Genomic DNA, 18,160 nt, shown 5'->3' with positions numbered 1-18,160 from the left:
TTTCACTTTTTCTAATTAAATGTAGACATATGTATGTATGTATTTATCAGCACAACACAACAAACTGCTTATTTATTTACTTATTTTGATATTTATCATCAACCGAATGCACCGAATTATACACGCACTGAAATAAACGCCGCCGCGCAAACACTTTTATAACACTCACGCAAATACTTTTAGAACACTCGCGCAAAACATGAACCGACTCAATATAAACTTATTTGAACTTAAAACCACATCATTTATCACTTTAATATTAATTGAATACTTAAATGCAATTTTTATTCACAAACAAAGTCAACACGTGCTGCTCACTTGCAATTTTCTTCACTATGTTAATTCGCCGCGTCATCAAAAATGTAAACAAAGCACAGGGTGGCATACGCGATCAATTATTTTTCTTTAAAGGAGCTGAAATTAATATAAATATTTACAAATTTAAATTTTCATGGAAATGTAATATTTTTGATGAAAGAAATATTTATTGTAAATATTAAATGAGTACTCAATTAAAAATTGTATGTAGTTTGCATTTTTGGATTTTGAAAATTTATACTTTGGAGGCATTAAAAATTTTAAACAGTACGGCTATATAAAACTACACTCAGGATAAAAATAACATATAAAATACATTTTAAAAGAGATATTAAGTATTTATTGAATGGAATAAATTTTGACAAGCCAACATTTTTCTCTTAAAATATAAATAGAAAAACGTATGCAGATTTAAAAATTCTAAGTATTAAAAATTTGTTATTTCTTAAATTTGTTTCCTCCTTTTACATTTTTGAATATGCATATTTTTAAGCATACTCTAAAAATTTGACATTAATCCAACTATTTTTTTCTGAAACCGGAGAGCATTATTAATAAGTGTCAAGGAAATATGTCTTCGAACTTTGAACGCGATTTTCTCGGAACGGTCTCTTCAGAGTGGAGGAAAAAATTGCTCCGAAACGTCAGGACAGATCGTTTGGAAATTTATGCTACAATTTCTATGATCAATTTTTTGGGCAATGAAGGAGAAATTTTTTTTTGATAAATACTTTCGGCGTCTTAGCCATTTTAACTAAAAAAAGTAATAATTGTGAATATTAAAAACAAATATTTACTTAATTTTTTTAATTCAAATAGTTTGAACCAGAGGTATCTCGATCATCTCTAACCATTTCACAAAAAAATATCCTTTTACAAATTTTTTAAAATGTTAAAATTTCGTGTATGATATTTTAATTTAGATAGGACGAGCGTTGACATATTAGTGTGACTGATAGTAAAATAATAAATATTTTTGAAAAGAGAGGAGTGTCGTTCAAAGTAGGGTAAATGGGCCTCATCCCCCATTTTTAACATACACACCACTCTAACACACCACATCGACTCCAACTCACAACACTGACACGCAACTTCGCCACACTCACTTAGCATCCACATACTCGCGGGAGCACCATACATAAACACCCACCCAAACACACCCCCCACTATGACACCACACAACTCACTCCGCTGGATTCTTGGAAAAAAGAAAAAAGAAATGAAGTGATCTCGTCAGCAGATTAATACGCACGGTATTTCGTTCCAAACGCAACTACGTCATCCGGTCTCTTTATCTAAAGTTCAGTTCGTAATTCCTTTTTTTTCTATTATAATCTTTTACGGAAAGCTTAAGTTTTTATGAATTTAACTAAGTAAACAGATTTTTATAATCGTTGTTAGCGAAACGAGTGTAATAAAAGATGAAAAAAATTTTTAAAAATATTTAGAGGTGAGTCAGAAGAATGAGAAAAATATGCAGGTCAGGTTAAGCGGTCGATCTTAACAAGAATCTCAGATGGACAACTCAGGACGCCGTTCGGTTGTGATATCCAAAATTCCTAACTCCTATATAATTGATCATAAGACCTTCATAAATCGACGAAGACCCTTGAGGCCATTACAAATAGCTGAGATAGTTAATGCCAGTTCGGCTGTGTCTCCTTCTTCACTGAAGAGAAGACTGCAGAGATTTTTTAACCTCACTCTACTTCATACAAATTTGACAACTTGTGTCCGACAATATTTTTAATCTGCCACATGAATGTCTATTGGACACTGTCCAGTAATAACGCCTACGATTGTGCCACGATGAATATTGCTTAGGGCAAGTAGTTCAGTAGATGTTCTGCCTTCTATCGTAAGTCAAAAATATCTTACAGGCGCATTGGAGCGGTTTGTCGACTAATTCCTGCAAAGCATACGCGAGATTCATTGGTCCAGTGCTGGAACGTAAAATGCCAATGGAGATCAAACTCGTCTTGCTATCTCTTCCGCTTTCCCTTACGTATAGTGCTCTCTTGGTAGCTACTACTACTGTTTGAAAAATACTACAGAGCTCCGGTAATGGAAAGTTTAGGTTGGCCGAGAGCTCCTTATTGAAAACTCCCACTCCAAGCGTCCTCTCCATACTCATATCCTACGGTATACGAGTTTTCAAAGATGCATTGGAAGGAGGAGAGAAATTAAGCGAGTCCATGTCATTATTCGGACCCCAAAAAATACTTAGCCTTCATGAGCCTTAGAGCGCAGTAAAGCTCCTGTCGAGGAGAACCGCTCTTTGGACACTTTCAAGCTGTTTAGCAAGTGTAAGGCAACCTATGGCTTCTCCTTACTCTCTCTTCATTATTTGAGCTCTATGAAAGCTTTCTATCAAGCCCTAGGTTGTTCACCTTATCAACGAGATGATCCCGTGAGCCTCCGAATGACGGGAGAGAAACATCAGGGATCTTATATCTTATCTCTTGTAAAGAAAACCATTTTGGCTATACTTGGGTTGACGTGGTACTTAAATGGATACGTAAATACTTAGGTGAGACTCTTACTCTTGTGGTTGAAATTTTTTGTAAAAATCTTTGGAAACAACTTTCGACTTTCGCAAATGCATTCTTATCAACAAGATACAATTTTATAGGAATGCATATTCATGAAATTATCAAATTTCGTGAACTTACAACCGTACTTTCGCTTTCAACTCGACATAACCTAAAATTTGCGCAACATATTTCGAAACACAAAACTTGCGCCATAACTAAACACTAAAACTAAGGCGAACTAAGCCGAACTAAGGCCAACTAAATGCGAATAATATGCAGTAAATAATAGTTGAAAGTTCCACTGCATTCGCATTTGCAATTAACCCTACAACACCACCAACCACCACAATGAAAACAACAAAAGTTGCCTGCGCAGCCATAACGGACGTACTCAATGAACCTCTCAGCCACATCTGCTGCTGCAGCTGCCCGAACAAGTGCTCACGCAGGCAATGAAGCATAAACGGTAAACAGCAAGCAGAAAACAAAAAGTAATAAAAACAGCAACAAATAGTTGTTGTAGTAAACATAAAAGTTTTGCGTAACCGAATAATAGTTGTTGTGCTTCGCGGTAGTAAACAAAAAAGGATGAAAACTCTGCCACGAAAGCAAGTGTATGAGACGAAACGAAATTGTGTGACGATCAAAGAGCGGAGAGAGAGGCTGCACGTGGCTTCAGTATTATGCAAGAATCGAGGCAAGGATTTCTTGTAGAAATTTTTGTAGCTAGTAGTATCACCATAAATATTTCCTATAAACCAGAGCAGCGCGGAATCAGACGAAACTGGAGGGAATGTACGTGAGTGAGTGGCGATTTTCGGAAAACAATCTTTGTTGCTGACGCTTTTTGTTGTGGCGAAAAGTTTCCGTGGAGAAGCAAGTGCTGGCGGATGCGCTGCATTGCTATGCGATGGTCACACGACTGAAGGCAGCCGTGAAGAAGTAGTGAAAGTGCATGCACCACAAAAACTTCCACGAGTGGCTGTTGACGGTGCCCCGCTTACTGCTGACCGCTGCACGCAGCATGCTAGCGTAGCATAATCTGCGTGTAGCGTCGCGCAATGCGTTCACCATGCAATGAACCACCGGATGCAGTTAAGATGTGCTCAATGGCGCGTAGAAGCCCCACAGCGCAAGGACTAGTTGCGGCGAGCGACGAGCAACACGCGGTTGTGGCAAGTGACATATGTTTGTCATGACTCGACAAAGAAAAACAACGCACTGTACAGTTATGTAAAAACGGCAGGCACAGCTGTGACCTGCAGTGAGAAGTAACAAGAAATAAAATTGTGAGTTGAGGCAAGAGAACGCCGAGCTTACGCTAGCAAAACAATGCTGAAAAACAGACGGAAAAGCAAAGCGCCGAAAAATCGTTAAAAACAAGCGACCAACTCGGTGATGGCGAATGGTTTCGGGTGTGAGAAGGGTGCGCATATGAAAGTGGAGCAGCAGCGTAGAGTTCAAGGATGCGGGCGCGCGCTCATTGGCCAACAACTGGCGGTGACGATGAATCATACGGCGACAAGGCAGCATGTGACTATTACAAGTGACTTACTGTCGGATGTTTGAATGTAGGGAAGTGTTTGCACCCAGTATGGAAAAATAATAAAGAAGAACTCGTTCGATTTGGAACAGTTATATTTGAAGTTTTTTGGTTTAGGGGTGAATTATAGCTATAGCACTCATAGTTTAACAAGAGTTTAGATGTCGAATAATATGAACATTTTCTAATTATCAGCGAGTTCACAGCTGGGCTTAGAGGAAAACGATTCGATGAAAAAAAAGAGTTTAAAATTTAATCAGATAAGGCTAGGTTGCTGTGTGCAGCTAAAGCTCATGAGTCCCGGAAACGGCTATCCGGAGGTTAAACGGACAAAAGTCCATGATTTCGTATCAAAAGACAAGGTTGAAGACCGTTCCCACAAAAGGCTGGTCTACGTAACCGAAATGGAGACAGATTTTTATCCGGTTAATGACTGTCAACTCGGAAGATTTCCGCTGCTACAACAACAACAACAAGACTGAAGACAATTCTAAATTACTGGAATTGACCCGGATTTTGGCGCTCTAACCCTGTTTGGTAAGTTAAGTTTGCTATTCTTAGAACAAGACCTCGTAGCCAGGATGCGCTGTCTTCCGCCGCAAATCCGTACTACTGAAAAGCGTGGATCTATTGGTATACACCAGAAATCAGGGCTCCGGCAAAGCTGCGAAGATTGTTCTATCGGACGGATCGGATTCACAAGGTGCGCTTAACTGTTTGGAGAAAGGCAAAGCATCACAGGGCTCAACTAGATTGAGTTATGCGGCCGATTTGAGGCCAAGTTAGAAAGGCCTCATGTGTGCGACAAACGAGGGGACCACTACTCGGCATTCTACTACTCTTCCGTTGTCGCCACAGCCAAATTGGTTGAATTACCAGCTACCGTAGTCTACGGAATCGGTATCAAAAATATGTACTAGTTTTCGAACTAGTTACAAAACTACTCCGAAAAAAACTTTAGTCATATAAAAGGTACGCAAAATTAATTGAAATAAAATTTCGAAATTTGAATATATGTATGTACTAGTTTTTGAACTAGTTACGAAAGTACTCCGAATCCAACTAGTCCATTTCCGACATATGTAAGGACTAGTTCGGAATCATTTGCTCCGGCCAAAAATAATTTGAACCAACTAACTAATTTCTATACGAATATAATGTAACGAGTTACCGAACTAGTACGTAGGCAACAATTACACCTTTGAAAAATTCGGACCAGTTCTGTTAGCACTAGAACTAGTAAAGGTTATTACCCAGCAGTTGCGTTTAAGTTGTTTGCTCTACTGGGTCTATAGCGTATATATAGTGCAGATATGAGCAACATAGAAGAGTTATTCGCTAGTTTAGTACAAAGAGTGACTGTCACTAGGCGAATCCTATATCGGCGAAAAATAAGCACCCTTACGCGGAATGTGTGTAGTGAAGCAGCGAATCAACACTTACTCAACAACTGGCCAACAGAATTTCAGAAAGGATACGTGTAATATATAGGTGTCTATATGATTGTGAGCCTCTGGGTTGCAAAAAGTCGAAAATTGCAAATTTCAACGCTTGCTAAAGTTGTTCAGCCTTCACATTCACATGCCGCCGCTTACATGGCTCATCCACCACAATTTATCGCTTTCCATACAACAGCCTGGTAATCATTCAACGACAATGGCAGTGTACCTACAAGCAGCGTACCTTGGCTCATCAGCACACGTTCGCCTCTCCCTTCCACACGAGGTAGTAGTGAAGTAGAGGAATTTTTGAAAATCAAGTTTAGGCTTTTAGCAAGTTCCTTTGTTGCTTCCGCTGCATGAGGTTGCCGGCGCTGGGCGGGAACTGTGTGGAATTTGAAAATTTTCTCGTTAACTTTGACCTTGTCGAAAAATTCGTTGTTCATTGTTCTGCCTGTGTACATACCGTGCTGGTTATTATTATGTGCGGCACACACCCTGAAACTTTCGCAAGCGGTCTTAAGATTTGCTCGGTTGCGGTTGCCTTTATTTCGGCCACAAGTCGGTGTGTTTGCACCTCGTTTGACTCGTTTACCTCTTCGCCTGACCTTAACACGACGAGGAAATATTTAGAAAAACAGCAATTTTGTTGGCTAAAATGTCGTTTCATGGCAAAAATGTGTTGCCACAAAATTACTTGTTTGCTTGTATGTCTGTGTGTGTGTGTGTGTGTATGTGTCTGAACATATGCTCTCACAAATAGTTACCGCTAGTATTCTTCATACTTATACTTCCTAATGTATGGATATTTTTCATACAAATTCAAGTACCGTTCACTTGCCAAAAACTTCAGTTGCCGCGTTCACCACCTGCGCTGTTGCTAAGCGGCGCTTCGCGTCACTTGTAGCTTACCGAATCACATGTAGTCATGCGGAAGCGCGAAAAGTACCCACTACACGTTTCTAGGTTATGGTAAATTGGCAAGCGTAATTCAGTTACCCTGCTGCAATCACGGCAAATGACCACATATTGCTTTCAAAGCGTTTATTCTCAGTCACATATACTCAAAATATACTTAATATTATATATATTTTCTCGATATATGTATGTACACTTATGCGCTCTTTAAGATTACATTAGGTCAGGGAGCATATTATATTAGCTTTAAGGAAATATTTTGTTCGAAAAAAGACATCATAAGATTTAGAATGAACTTTATAACTATTATGCGGAGATAAGTTAAGTTAAAAGGAAATAATATTATGAAATAAAATAATAGCACATCTGCCTTTCTAGAGTTTGAAAAAGGCATACAAATGGGTTTTGAAACCTTATCAACTTGAAAGAAAAATCAACATTTCGGTATTCTAATTGTTCAATATTTGGCAGGTTTTTACCAGAAAGCACCCTTGCGACAGAAAATGTGGCTTAGTTAGGCTAGTTTAGATGGCTTATTTCTCAACATGTCGGGGTATCACACTTAGACTGTTATGTACAGTACTTTGGGAAGCAAGACGAAAAACTACTGTAGATGGCTATCCGATATCGATAAAATGCAATGAACCTATCACAAATCTGCTTAAGAATTTCCGGTATTTCACTTGGATGTCTAAAACTATGAGATTCAAGGTGTTTTCGGCTTCATTTGACAGAAGTGGGACATTCGAGACGGAGGTGTTGAAATGATTATATCTCAACTTCTTCCAATCAGCTGATGGACTTGGCATTCGCTAGGATATCTAACGTAAATGCAATAATACTCTTGATCGGATATTTTTGAGACTGAGGTCCTGGTTTTAACAAACTCAGCAGCTTTACAATTTCCTGCAATGCCGTTGTAGCCGCGCACCCAAACCAGTCCAATCATAAAAAAATCGATAATAGAGATAAAGAGTCTAGACATCACTTTACCAGTCTTTGACGCATGAAATTGAACTCAAAAATAATATCGCAAAACTGCTAGCTGAGTGGGTAGTCACCGAACCACGGATTGGTAGAACCATTGCTAGATTTATGGCAACCTCCGCTTGGAGAAACTGCAATAGTCATCAAGCTTAAAACTGAAGCTAAAGACAGTTCCTGACAGTGTACTCCGCCATCAACCGCCATCAGTCCTGCCAGCTTTGCTCCATCGGTAAAAAAAAGCCCACCGCCGTTCTTCTCCAGCGACTACACCTCCCCCATGCTTCCCTGTAAGGTTATTAATTTTAATCGACCGCCGATCAGTAAGTGGATGATTTAACGCCATATTCGATATTGTTAATGAACTTGTGCTGAATAGGCAAGGATATCCGTGAAGTATTGAACCAGGAAGTCCATAAACCTTCAAATGAACACCCAAGCGACATTCCAAGGCTATTCCATAAACTAGACTCTGTGGTGAATATCAGGGAGGAACTAACTCAATATTGCCAAAGTCCGGTGTGGGTACCTGCTAACGACAGCCATACCCCACGGCGCTCAAAAGCACAGCGAATCAAATCAAAGCGGAGCCCTGAAAATTTTTAGCGAATTAAAAGACAGCAGCTACGCTGCCTAGGTCATGTTGGCAGGGGAAAGTAGAGGAAGAGGAAGATCTCCACTCCGTTGGAAAGACCAGGTGGAGGAGGATCTTCAATTGGCGCCAACCAGCGAAAAGGAAGAACGACTGACGCTTTTGTAAACTCGGCTATAATCGCGTAAGCGGTGTCTACGCCAGTAGAGAAAAAAAAATAAGTAAAGAGTGAAAATATATGTACGTATGTACATGTGCATAAAATCTGAAAGACTCAAATTAAAAGGAATAAAAAATGTATTTATTTCCGATAATACGTAATTAATGTCTAAAATATGTGATTGTACAGGAGCTGTCTTTTATGTTTCGGGATTTGGCAACCCTAATGCAATCTGGCAACTCCCAACTTTATCGTAAAGTTTGACATTTTTGATATTATACAAGCGCTAATTGTGTGGTTTACAGTAACTAAAAATGGTAATTTCCGCGAACATTTCCCCCGATTTTGGGTTTTTACTACTTTCAACGTGAACTAACTCAGCAACAGCGTATCGATGCATTTAATTCAATTTTTGGCAATGAAGTTCCAACAGGGACCACTGTTTATTGATAATAATGTGAATTGAATCGAAGTCATAGATCACTCCAAAACAAATTTATTCACTTTGAATACTGTCGATTGATCGAGAGAAATGTTAACAAAATACGGTAGCGGTGCTCCGAAACACGACTATGACATACGCGTAAATACACTCGTATGAGCCCGAAAGTAAACAGTTGTCGACTGTATGGGTGTTTCCAGATGAGCAGAACAGTAACTTCTGAGAGATACAAAACTACTTGTTCGCCAGTGTTTCTTTAAGAAATTAGTAAAACCAACCGCCAAAGACGGATCACTCTTCAGCACAACAATGAAAACTCTCACACATCGACTGAAGAAACTGCATTTTTGAACACTCAAAACATCGATTTGATGAGTCATCCTCCGTATTGTCCTGATTTAAGACCGAATGACTTCTTTTTATTATTATGTAAAATATAAAATTAAAAGTCAGCATTGCTGGACATCTGAAGAGGCGGTTGATGAGTTCAAAACGCTTGTTTTGGAATCAGAGTGGCAAAAGTTATTCGGTATTTAATTCAAAAACATGGAAAGATGTATGAGTCCTAATGGAGAATAAATTGAAAAACATAAGTAATAAATAAAGCGATTTGGTTTGGTTCCCTAATACGGAAATGTAAAAGTCAACCATCGTAATAACATATTTCAACGAAAGATTTTATATGGCATCTTTCCCACAAAAGATCTCAAGTCTAACCATAAACTTTTTATAAGTAACATAACGAGACCTGTGTTGAGATTTGCTTTCATTTCGAACCAACGATCTTTGACATTCTCCAAATATCAAAAAAGTATATCCATCCCAGGAAATACAGGCAACTCTTCATTATAATATTATTTGAAAAGCCAACCTGCTATGCTGTCAACCAAGCAAAATGCTGCTATGATTTGAATACAATATAGATATATGTAATATACAGCGAAGCTTCTATTTCGGGAGTACATTTTTTTGAATGTTCAGAAATCCATTTAAGCCAACGAAGCATATAATTAACAAATTTGCTGTCATTAAATGTAACAATATCGCATACAGTTATCTCAACATGAAAACTAGAAGCAACAGACAGGTGGTAACCTTGAAAGCAACAACAAAAGCCTTTTGATCAACGATATAGTTAACAGCAATCGATAAAAAATGTTATAAAATTTTGCATGAAAGCCACCAGTACCAGACATACTTAAATAAAATGCCAACAATACAAAGTATATGTAACTGCTTTTTGACTTTTTTGTATTTTTTTTTTCGTTTTGCATTCTTCGCAACACGTGATTAGCTTGTTTGCATACGCATGCGTGCATAGCGCCAGTTAATGCACTTGGTTTTTGATAAATAATTTATGCAACAGCAGCAAATGCAAACAAGTGACCCGACTGGGTCAGGTTTTTTGACTCGAATAAAGGTAGAAAAATGTTATTTAAATATTAAAAAATTCGAAACAAAAACAAAAAAAAAAAGTAATGTAATGTTCATCGAAATGTAAATGGAAATCGAAAAGGGGAGGTGGGGTGGAAAGTAGCTTGAGTTGGGAGCGAGTGCATGCTTGATTTACTGTGTCAGGGGCATGTTGTTGCCATTGCTGCCTGGGAATGAGCGGCCGCCGACAAGGCTAAATTTAAATGAAACATCAAACATTGTGGCCACACTGGTGCGCTGCGTTAGCGGCACTGACCATTGGTGACCACCGCTCACTGTGAGTTGGTGAGAGTTGTATGCAAATTATTATTATTTGTGCTTTTGTATGTGGGCAGTGAGGAGTAATATATGCGAGTGTCGGTATGTTGGCATTTCGCTTAATTGCAAATGAGCAAAATGTGCCGTTGTCGCAATGGTAAGGGAGTGTAATTTTTGTGGTTTGCGTGGTGGTAGCGTAACGCTTAAGAGGAGTTTTAATGTCATGCAATGTTGTATGTAACTTTCTTGATTCTTTTTTTACCTATATGTATGTAATAGTATGTCATTTTTGCTACTGTGTGTGAATTTTTTGTTGAAACTCATTTCATGTTTATTAATTTTTTTTCTTGTGCAAAATGCTTTTATGGCGTGGCATAAGCAAATCTTTTAAGCTCTTGGAATAAAGCGTATGAAAATACAATGGCTACGGGGGATAACTGAAATTAGCACGTGCCGTAATATTTTACAGCCAAAAAAGTATGAGACAATGTAGGTGTACATAAATTAGGGTGGTTCAAGAGATTGGTTGATAGGCACCTCTAAGAAAGGCACTCAAATTATGAGCTCATAATTGTAACGGGAAGGACATAGGCTTTCACCTAACGGACTAACTTATCTGATAGGAAGATTCGTATCTCATTTCTAACGATGAGCAATACCATAAAGCTCCATCAGGATCGGGAAGGATCTTTCCAAACCGCTCGATACTAAACGGAGCTTCAGATAAGGCGACCCACTATGGTGCGACTTCTTCAATCAACTACTGGAGAAAATAATTCGAACTGCAGAGCTCAATAGAGAAGGTAAAATCTTCTATAAGAGTGCCGTTGAAGACTCACACCTCGAAAGCATTGAAACTACCACACTACGGAGGAGGAAGCTTGCCTACGCTTTGCGCGGGATGCATAAAGACTAGGCCGAAGGCAAACTTCAGCCAGGAAAGTTTGAAAGCAAAAGCAAACTATAAACTACGAAAGTCTTAGCTGGAAGTCCAACCGGGCGATGGAAAAGAACGAAAAGTGGGCTGGCGCTATGTCAAAAATGGTCAAAGGCCGAGCGTGCTATGTCTCATATTCACGGATCCGAGATTCGAGGATCGAGGAAAAAATTGCAGCCAGAAAGCAGTGGTCCGCTGAAGGCGAAACTGCGGACCGGTTAATGATCAAGGAAAAAGGACAACACTGTAAATACAATCGTCAGGAGCGCTCGGGCGAAACCTTTTCCGATCAGGACGGCATTGACGACCAGCGTGAAAGACAAGGGGCTATTAGTTATTGACAGAAGCAACGACGTTGGACAAATGGCGCACGGGAAATGGAAAGAGGTAGAGCTGATTCTGGAGAATGCGCTCTTCGCAAGATTGGACAGAGACCCGAGTTTTCCGTTGCTAACGTTCGATGGTGCGGGCTGGTTTAATAGGTAAAGATCCACAAATGAAGGATGACCACTCACTGTCATGGAAAAAAGAAGTGGTTGGCAAGCGTTAAGGCCTATGGGAGGCCGACATTCGGGAAACAGTGAACCGTATTTGCATTCTGTTCATATCGAAGATTCTCTTACTTTGCACGGTAAAACCGGAGGATATACTGTGGCTCGTTAGAAAGCAAAATCCTGATGTGCCGACGAAGGATTGGAGGGTACTCAAGGTCACCCATCACCTCCGGCAAGGAGGATGTGTAGTTACAAAAATTAGATTCTCCAAATAAAAAAGTCAGCGGTGGAATGATGACGAGCTTCCGGACACTACCCTTGGACTTTATATGCTTTGCCAACAGGGACTGATATGCTACATAGTTTAGTGGTGCAATGAGCACCGAAGACGGTGAACGTACTGCAGGCCCAACAGAGCTTTTTACCGACGAAACATCAAAACAATGCACAGATTAATGTTCGGTGACCTTAAAGCGAAGTTGTTCAAGATATCAGGCACTTTAAAGATATCAACTTAACGTGTACTTCATATCATTAACAAATATTTGAGTATGAGAAAGCTCTGAGCAAAGCAGGTGCCGGGCGAGCTCACTTTTGAACAAAACCAATGATTTGGAGCAGTGTTTTGGGATGCTCAAGCGTAAAACACTCAAATTTTGCCATCAATATGTGACAATGGAAGAAACATGGCTCCATCATTTCTCCCCGAAGTCCAATCGACACTCATTCGAGTGGACTACATACGATGAACCCACTCCAAAGCGGGTGCAAAAAGGCAAACTCTTCTGGCAAGCAATAAGTTTTATTGACTACTTCGAAAAAGTAAGAACCATGAACAATAAGTATAACAGCGTTATTGAACCATTTTAGGAACATTTTATGGACGAAAGTGTCTGAAAAACGCATTTGAAGAAAACGAAAGTGCTGTTTCACCAAGTTCACCGCCTCACAAGTCAGTGAAAACGATAGCAAGAATTCTTAACTTGGACTTCGAATTGCTTTTGCATAAGCCCTATTCTCTAGATCTGCCTCCCAGCGACGATTTCCAGTCCTCATACTTCAAAAAACTACTCGCTGGAAAGAAATTTTTCCCCGCACTCAAAAGAATGTTCGCTGGGAAGAAATTTTTATTGAGTGAAGATGTGATCGCCGAAACTGAAGCCTATTTTGAAGCAAAAGACAAATCGTTCTACAAAAATGGCTGAATAGTCGCTATAATTAGTGCATTACACTTGAAGGGAAATATGTTCAATTAAAAACTGAATTTTGTAGAAAAAGTGTGTTTTACTATAGTAAGCTGGAGACTTTTCAGCTGACCTGTTATGTCGTTCAAATATGTTTATTAAAGAAATAGTTTTTCATTTCGAAATCTATTTATATGATTCTTACCCACATTCACTTTTATTTTATTATTTTTTTTTCAGCCTTTTGGTAAGCTCCTTTACATTTGGCCCCACAATTCATACTTTTATGCCAAGTTAACCTCTAAGTTCAAAGATCAAATTTCCCTTTTCGCAAAGCTTTTTGCTTGCCAATTTTACGACTCCAATTTGGGTTATGACTAAACTAGTATTTAATAATTTCATAGCCATACATTTTATAAAGTTATATAAGACTGCTGACACACACACATACACATACACGTGCGACTGCAAACCAAAGCAAATATAGCAAGCCATTGCTCAAGGTCATTAAGAAGTAAAGTGAAGTTTTGCGCCGGCCACACACTTACTCCATTTAAAGGTAGAAGCTCAGGCATTCAGCGCTGCCTGGATAATGACTGAAGGCCCCTTGTACAACAACAATCACACTTAATTGTTATGAAAGTAGAGTAATTTGATTGAAATACAATGTTGTAGGCAAATCATTATGCATTCGCAATTATTCTGCGCCGAGGACACGTGAATATTTTAGTACGAAATGTGTTGTGTGTTTTGGAATAATGGACGCCGCGCAGGAGCACACCCGCATTCAGGCACAGTTGTGGGCATGAGTGTGGTGAGTTCTGTTTTATTTTTATTTTTTACATTTGTTGTAGGTGTGTGAGTTGTCGCATGGCATGATTATTGTTCGCACAGTTGAATTATTTTTTGTTGACTAAAGTATTTGGCAAAAAACCTGAGGGAAGCGAAATTTTGTCACCAACTCAAAATGGGGGGAAAAAATTGCAGTTGCCGTGTGCAAAAAAATCACAAAAAGTTATTTTATATCCATTGCGTGCGTTTGATTACTATTCCGGTCGCATTGTCGTGACTGGCTTTTCTCCTGCGTTGCTGTTGTTTTTCCTGTCACCCGCCATTAGTTGCACTGCCTTTATTATGTTTGGCTTTGGCGGCGGTGGAATATATGTCAATGTCGCGCAAATCACACGAACTCTCATCAGCATTTACTCTTTGTACGGTTGTGTATGTGTCGGCAGGTGAGTATGTGTGGGACTAGCGACGCAAGTACAAGCCGGCATTATTGCTCTAATTGCTGTTGCCCCTTCTTCTGCTCCGTTTTTTGTTGGTTTTTTGAAGGTTTCTGGCTTTTACTACTTTTTTTGCTCGCGGGTGAGTTTCTGTTTTATTTCGTAACTTAATTTCACTTCTTTAACCGGATTTCTTTGTTTTCTGAATAAGCGTATTAGGGTGAGCCTGTTTCATAGATTTTTTATTTAAATTTTGTAAGGTTATTTTGAGAGAGAACCTAATTTGTTTGCTCTTTACTAGAGTTTCCTCATATCCTTTAGATTTTCAACTCTTTGAACTATTAGTCATTGGTTGAAGCTGTGAATCTTTTTCTTTCTTACAAGCATAAAAAGCTTTCTTCAAAAGGTAACATAATTCTTGCCGTAATTATAAATGGAATAATTACAGCGCGTCTAAATATCGCAGTAGCTGTAGCTATTGTAATGCTTATATGATGATTATAACCGAAATGTAATGGTAATCACAATTTAATGGTAATCAAATTGTAATGGTAATATGAATGCAATAGCAATCATAACGATAATTAAAATTAAAAATTAAATTAAAATGATACAAAGTTTCCAGTAATGGTCATTATAATGATAGTAATTATTATAATGGTAATGCTAATGTAATTATTGTGGTAATTGTAATAAAGACAATGTTTCAAGGATTGCAGTAATGGGAATGGTAATTGTAATCATTATGTTTAGTTTAACTGTAATGCTATTGTAATGGCAATGATACCTAAATTTATTATATTATAATACCAATAAATTAAACCATATAGTCATATTAATGGTAATTATAATGACAGTAACAATTTAGTGATTATTATAACTGTAATTACATTTGATGATAATGGTAATGGTAAGTATTGTAGTAATTGTAATGGATTTTAATATTAATAATGATTGAAAGGTTTCAGTAATGGTAATGGTAATTGTAATGGTAATGATTACTTTAATGGTAATGCTATTGTAATGGCAATTATTATTTTAATTAACATATTATAATAGCGATAATTACGCAATAATTGTAGTAGTGGTAAATGTAATAATAATGGTAATGCTAAAATAATAGAAATCGTAACGATAATTACAATATGAGCATAACGGTAACGTTAGTGCTACAATGAATGAAGTAATGGTAATCGTAAATATAACGATAATTATACTAAAAGCTATACCATTTATAGTAATCATATTTATAATGGTAACTATACTAATAAAGATTACAGATATGATACTAATGACAATAATAGTAATGCTATTTTAATGTTAATGATACTTAAATTTCAATATGACTCTAAGGATAATGATAACGATGCCATGAATGAAGTAATAGTAATGCTAATCATAACATTAATGGTGATGGTAATGGTAATAGTAATCGTAATTATAACGAAAATGATACCAAAAGTGATAACTATTTTAATGTAATTACGGTAATTTTAATGGTAATGTAATTACAACGATAATGATACTGATAGTGATAACTGTTATGGTACTTACAATGATAATTATAATATAAATGGTAATGATAAAGAAAGCCATAATGCTAATAACGATGACAAAGATGGTGACAACAAAAAATTTTTTGATAAAAAAACTTCATATGAAAAAAAATGTAGATTATATTTTAAAAATTCAATGCAGTTGATTATATGAATACAAATTTTTGACTCCCTTAACATGGCGACTGAATTTACAAAAGTTACATTGTCCATTGCATATAGCGCAGTGCCACAACCAGAACTAAAATATAATGACTTTCAACGGGAAGTATAGTTGCTGAACGCTTAATCCGTTCCATTACAATTACACAAATTTTCAGTTTCACTTGATTCTAGTCCGACTTTTGGCAGGCATAGCTCAAATTGTAATTTAATTTTGCTTACCAAGGGAAAAGCAAATCAAATTAGCAATGAGTTTCTTGCCTATTGTGGCATAGAAACTCACAGAGGATTGTTTGGTAAACCGGAATAAATTGAACTTAATATAATAATGTCTATTTGAGACTTCAATTTGCGAAGGAAATGTTTGTGTATATTATGTTCCAAACTCGAATTTAATCTGCTGGGAATTATATTGTGTGATGTTAATATACCACGGAGAAATTTCAAAATATATTTTCAGATCTACGTATCACATAAAGCAGTTACATTTTACAATTAGAGGTGAAACGTGCGTTTTTCCATTCATTCTTTGAAAGAATACTCAACCAAATGGTTTAAGATTAATTTAATTGAAATGCTAAATTGAACAAATTCTTTAAGTCTTTTAAGAAAATTGAAATTTAAGAAGTAATCAAAAAAATTGAGAATATAGGCCAAATATAACAACTACTTCACGGCTCCCGCGCCATTTTCTTAAGGAAATTATTTAAAAAAATTAGAAGTCAGTAAATTCACCTGTAAGTCCCACTACATTATTGAATTTGCTTTATTTGCTGATAAAATAGTTCATGTAAATGTGGTTATATCTTTCAAGGCTGGAGGAACTATATTTTCGCTTAGAAGAATATTTAAATTTTTTGCAATATTATGTACTATTTTTTGAAGAAATTTGTAGACTTGATTTTCTCCGCCTAAAAAAATATTAAAATCACAGTCTTCATAAATATGAATGAAGTGAACCTGTGAGCGACGAATTGCCACTTTTTGACTAAATAAGCAAAATGGTTAATCATACGCTCCTACAGAATTAATACGTATTTAAATTACGTATACGCCATGTAGCCTTTAGCAGATGGTACTTGATGTTCACTTCTGAAAAGACTTATCCAATCTTTTGTGCTATCTGAATTAATTTTTTAATTTAATTTTGAAAAAATTTTAAGAAAATTGTAAGCTCAAAGCGAAAATCGTCATTCGAACACATGAGCTTACTCATACGCCCGGTCGTCTTCAGCAGTTGCGACATTTATGCATATCCTTGTAAAAATTTAAACGAAACTTTTGTATTATCTGCATCATTTTTGGTATTTTTTTAAATATTTTTAATAACAAATAAGCAAAAATTATAAAGAAGCAAAGAAAGCATAGAGATGTTACTCATACGCCCCCAAGCCTTAACATTCAAAAGCAGATGAAGTGAAAATATATGGGTTAACAACAGTATATCGATCAAAAATGAAAAGAATTTTTATTTTTTATAGTTTTTTTTATATTTTTAGGTTCAAGGTTCTTTTTGTGTTCAAAATAAGGTGACCTATAGAATTATATATGTAACATAAATTATAAAAATAATAGGTGCAAAAGGAAACAGCAATAGATAATATTTAAAGCTCGTTCTGAATATTCATGATAACAAATAGCCGACCTATTTCTAGATATTCCCGACAACCATAACATTCACACTTATCTTAGCTAAAATTAGATATCTTTAACAGAAATTGGAAGCAGCGCAAAACATAAACTGCAAAAGTAGCTGGAAGAATTCCGCAAACAATTTACAAGCAACAGCAGGGACTCAGATTTGATGTTTTGACATCGCGACAATTGTTGGAATGAATATGAGCACAATTTGGCTCCGACTTGGCGGCGCGCGCTGCTGAGAAAATTACTTTCATTTATATGTGTACATTTCTATATTTATGCAGACAATGAAGAGCACTTTCAGTGGAAATCAGAAACGCAAGAATAGTCTACACCCA

General features: G+C 37.1%; 1 protein-coding gene across 2 annotated transcripts in view; it reads right to left on the bottom strand.

Moving 5' to 3' along the window:
• Positions 1 to 18,160, bottom strand: part of LOC120776057 (potassium voltage-gated channel protein Shaker) — a 444,773-nt gene that overhangs the window by 310,817 nt on the left and 115,796 nt on the right. The gene's annotated exons all lie outside the window — the stretch shown is intronic.

The sequence above is a fragment of the Bactrocera tryoni genome, chromosome 4, assembly GCF_016617805.1.
Source record: "Bactrocera tryoni isolate S06 chromosome 4, CSIRO_BtryS06_freeze2, whole genome shotgun sequence".
Classification (NCBI taxonomy): domain Eukaryota; kingdom Metazoa; phylum Arthropoda; class Insecta; order Diptera; family Tephritidae; genus Bactrocera; species Bactrocera tryoni.
Note: the sequence above shows the minus strand (reverse complement) of the source record. Positions and strands in the feature narration are given on the sequence as shown.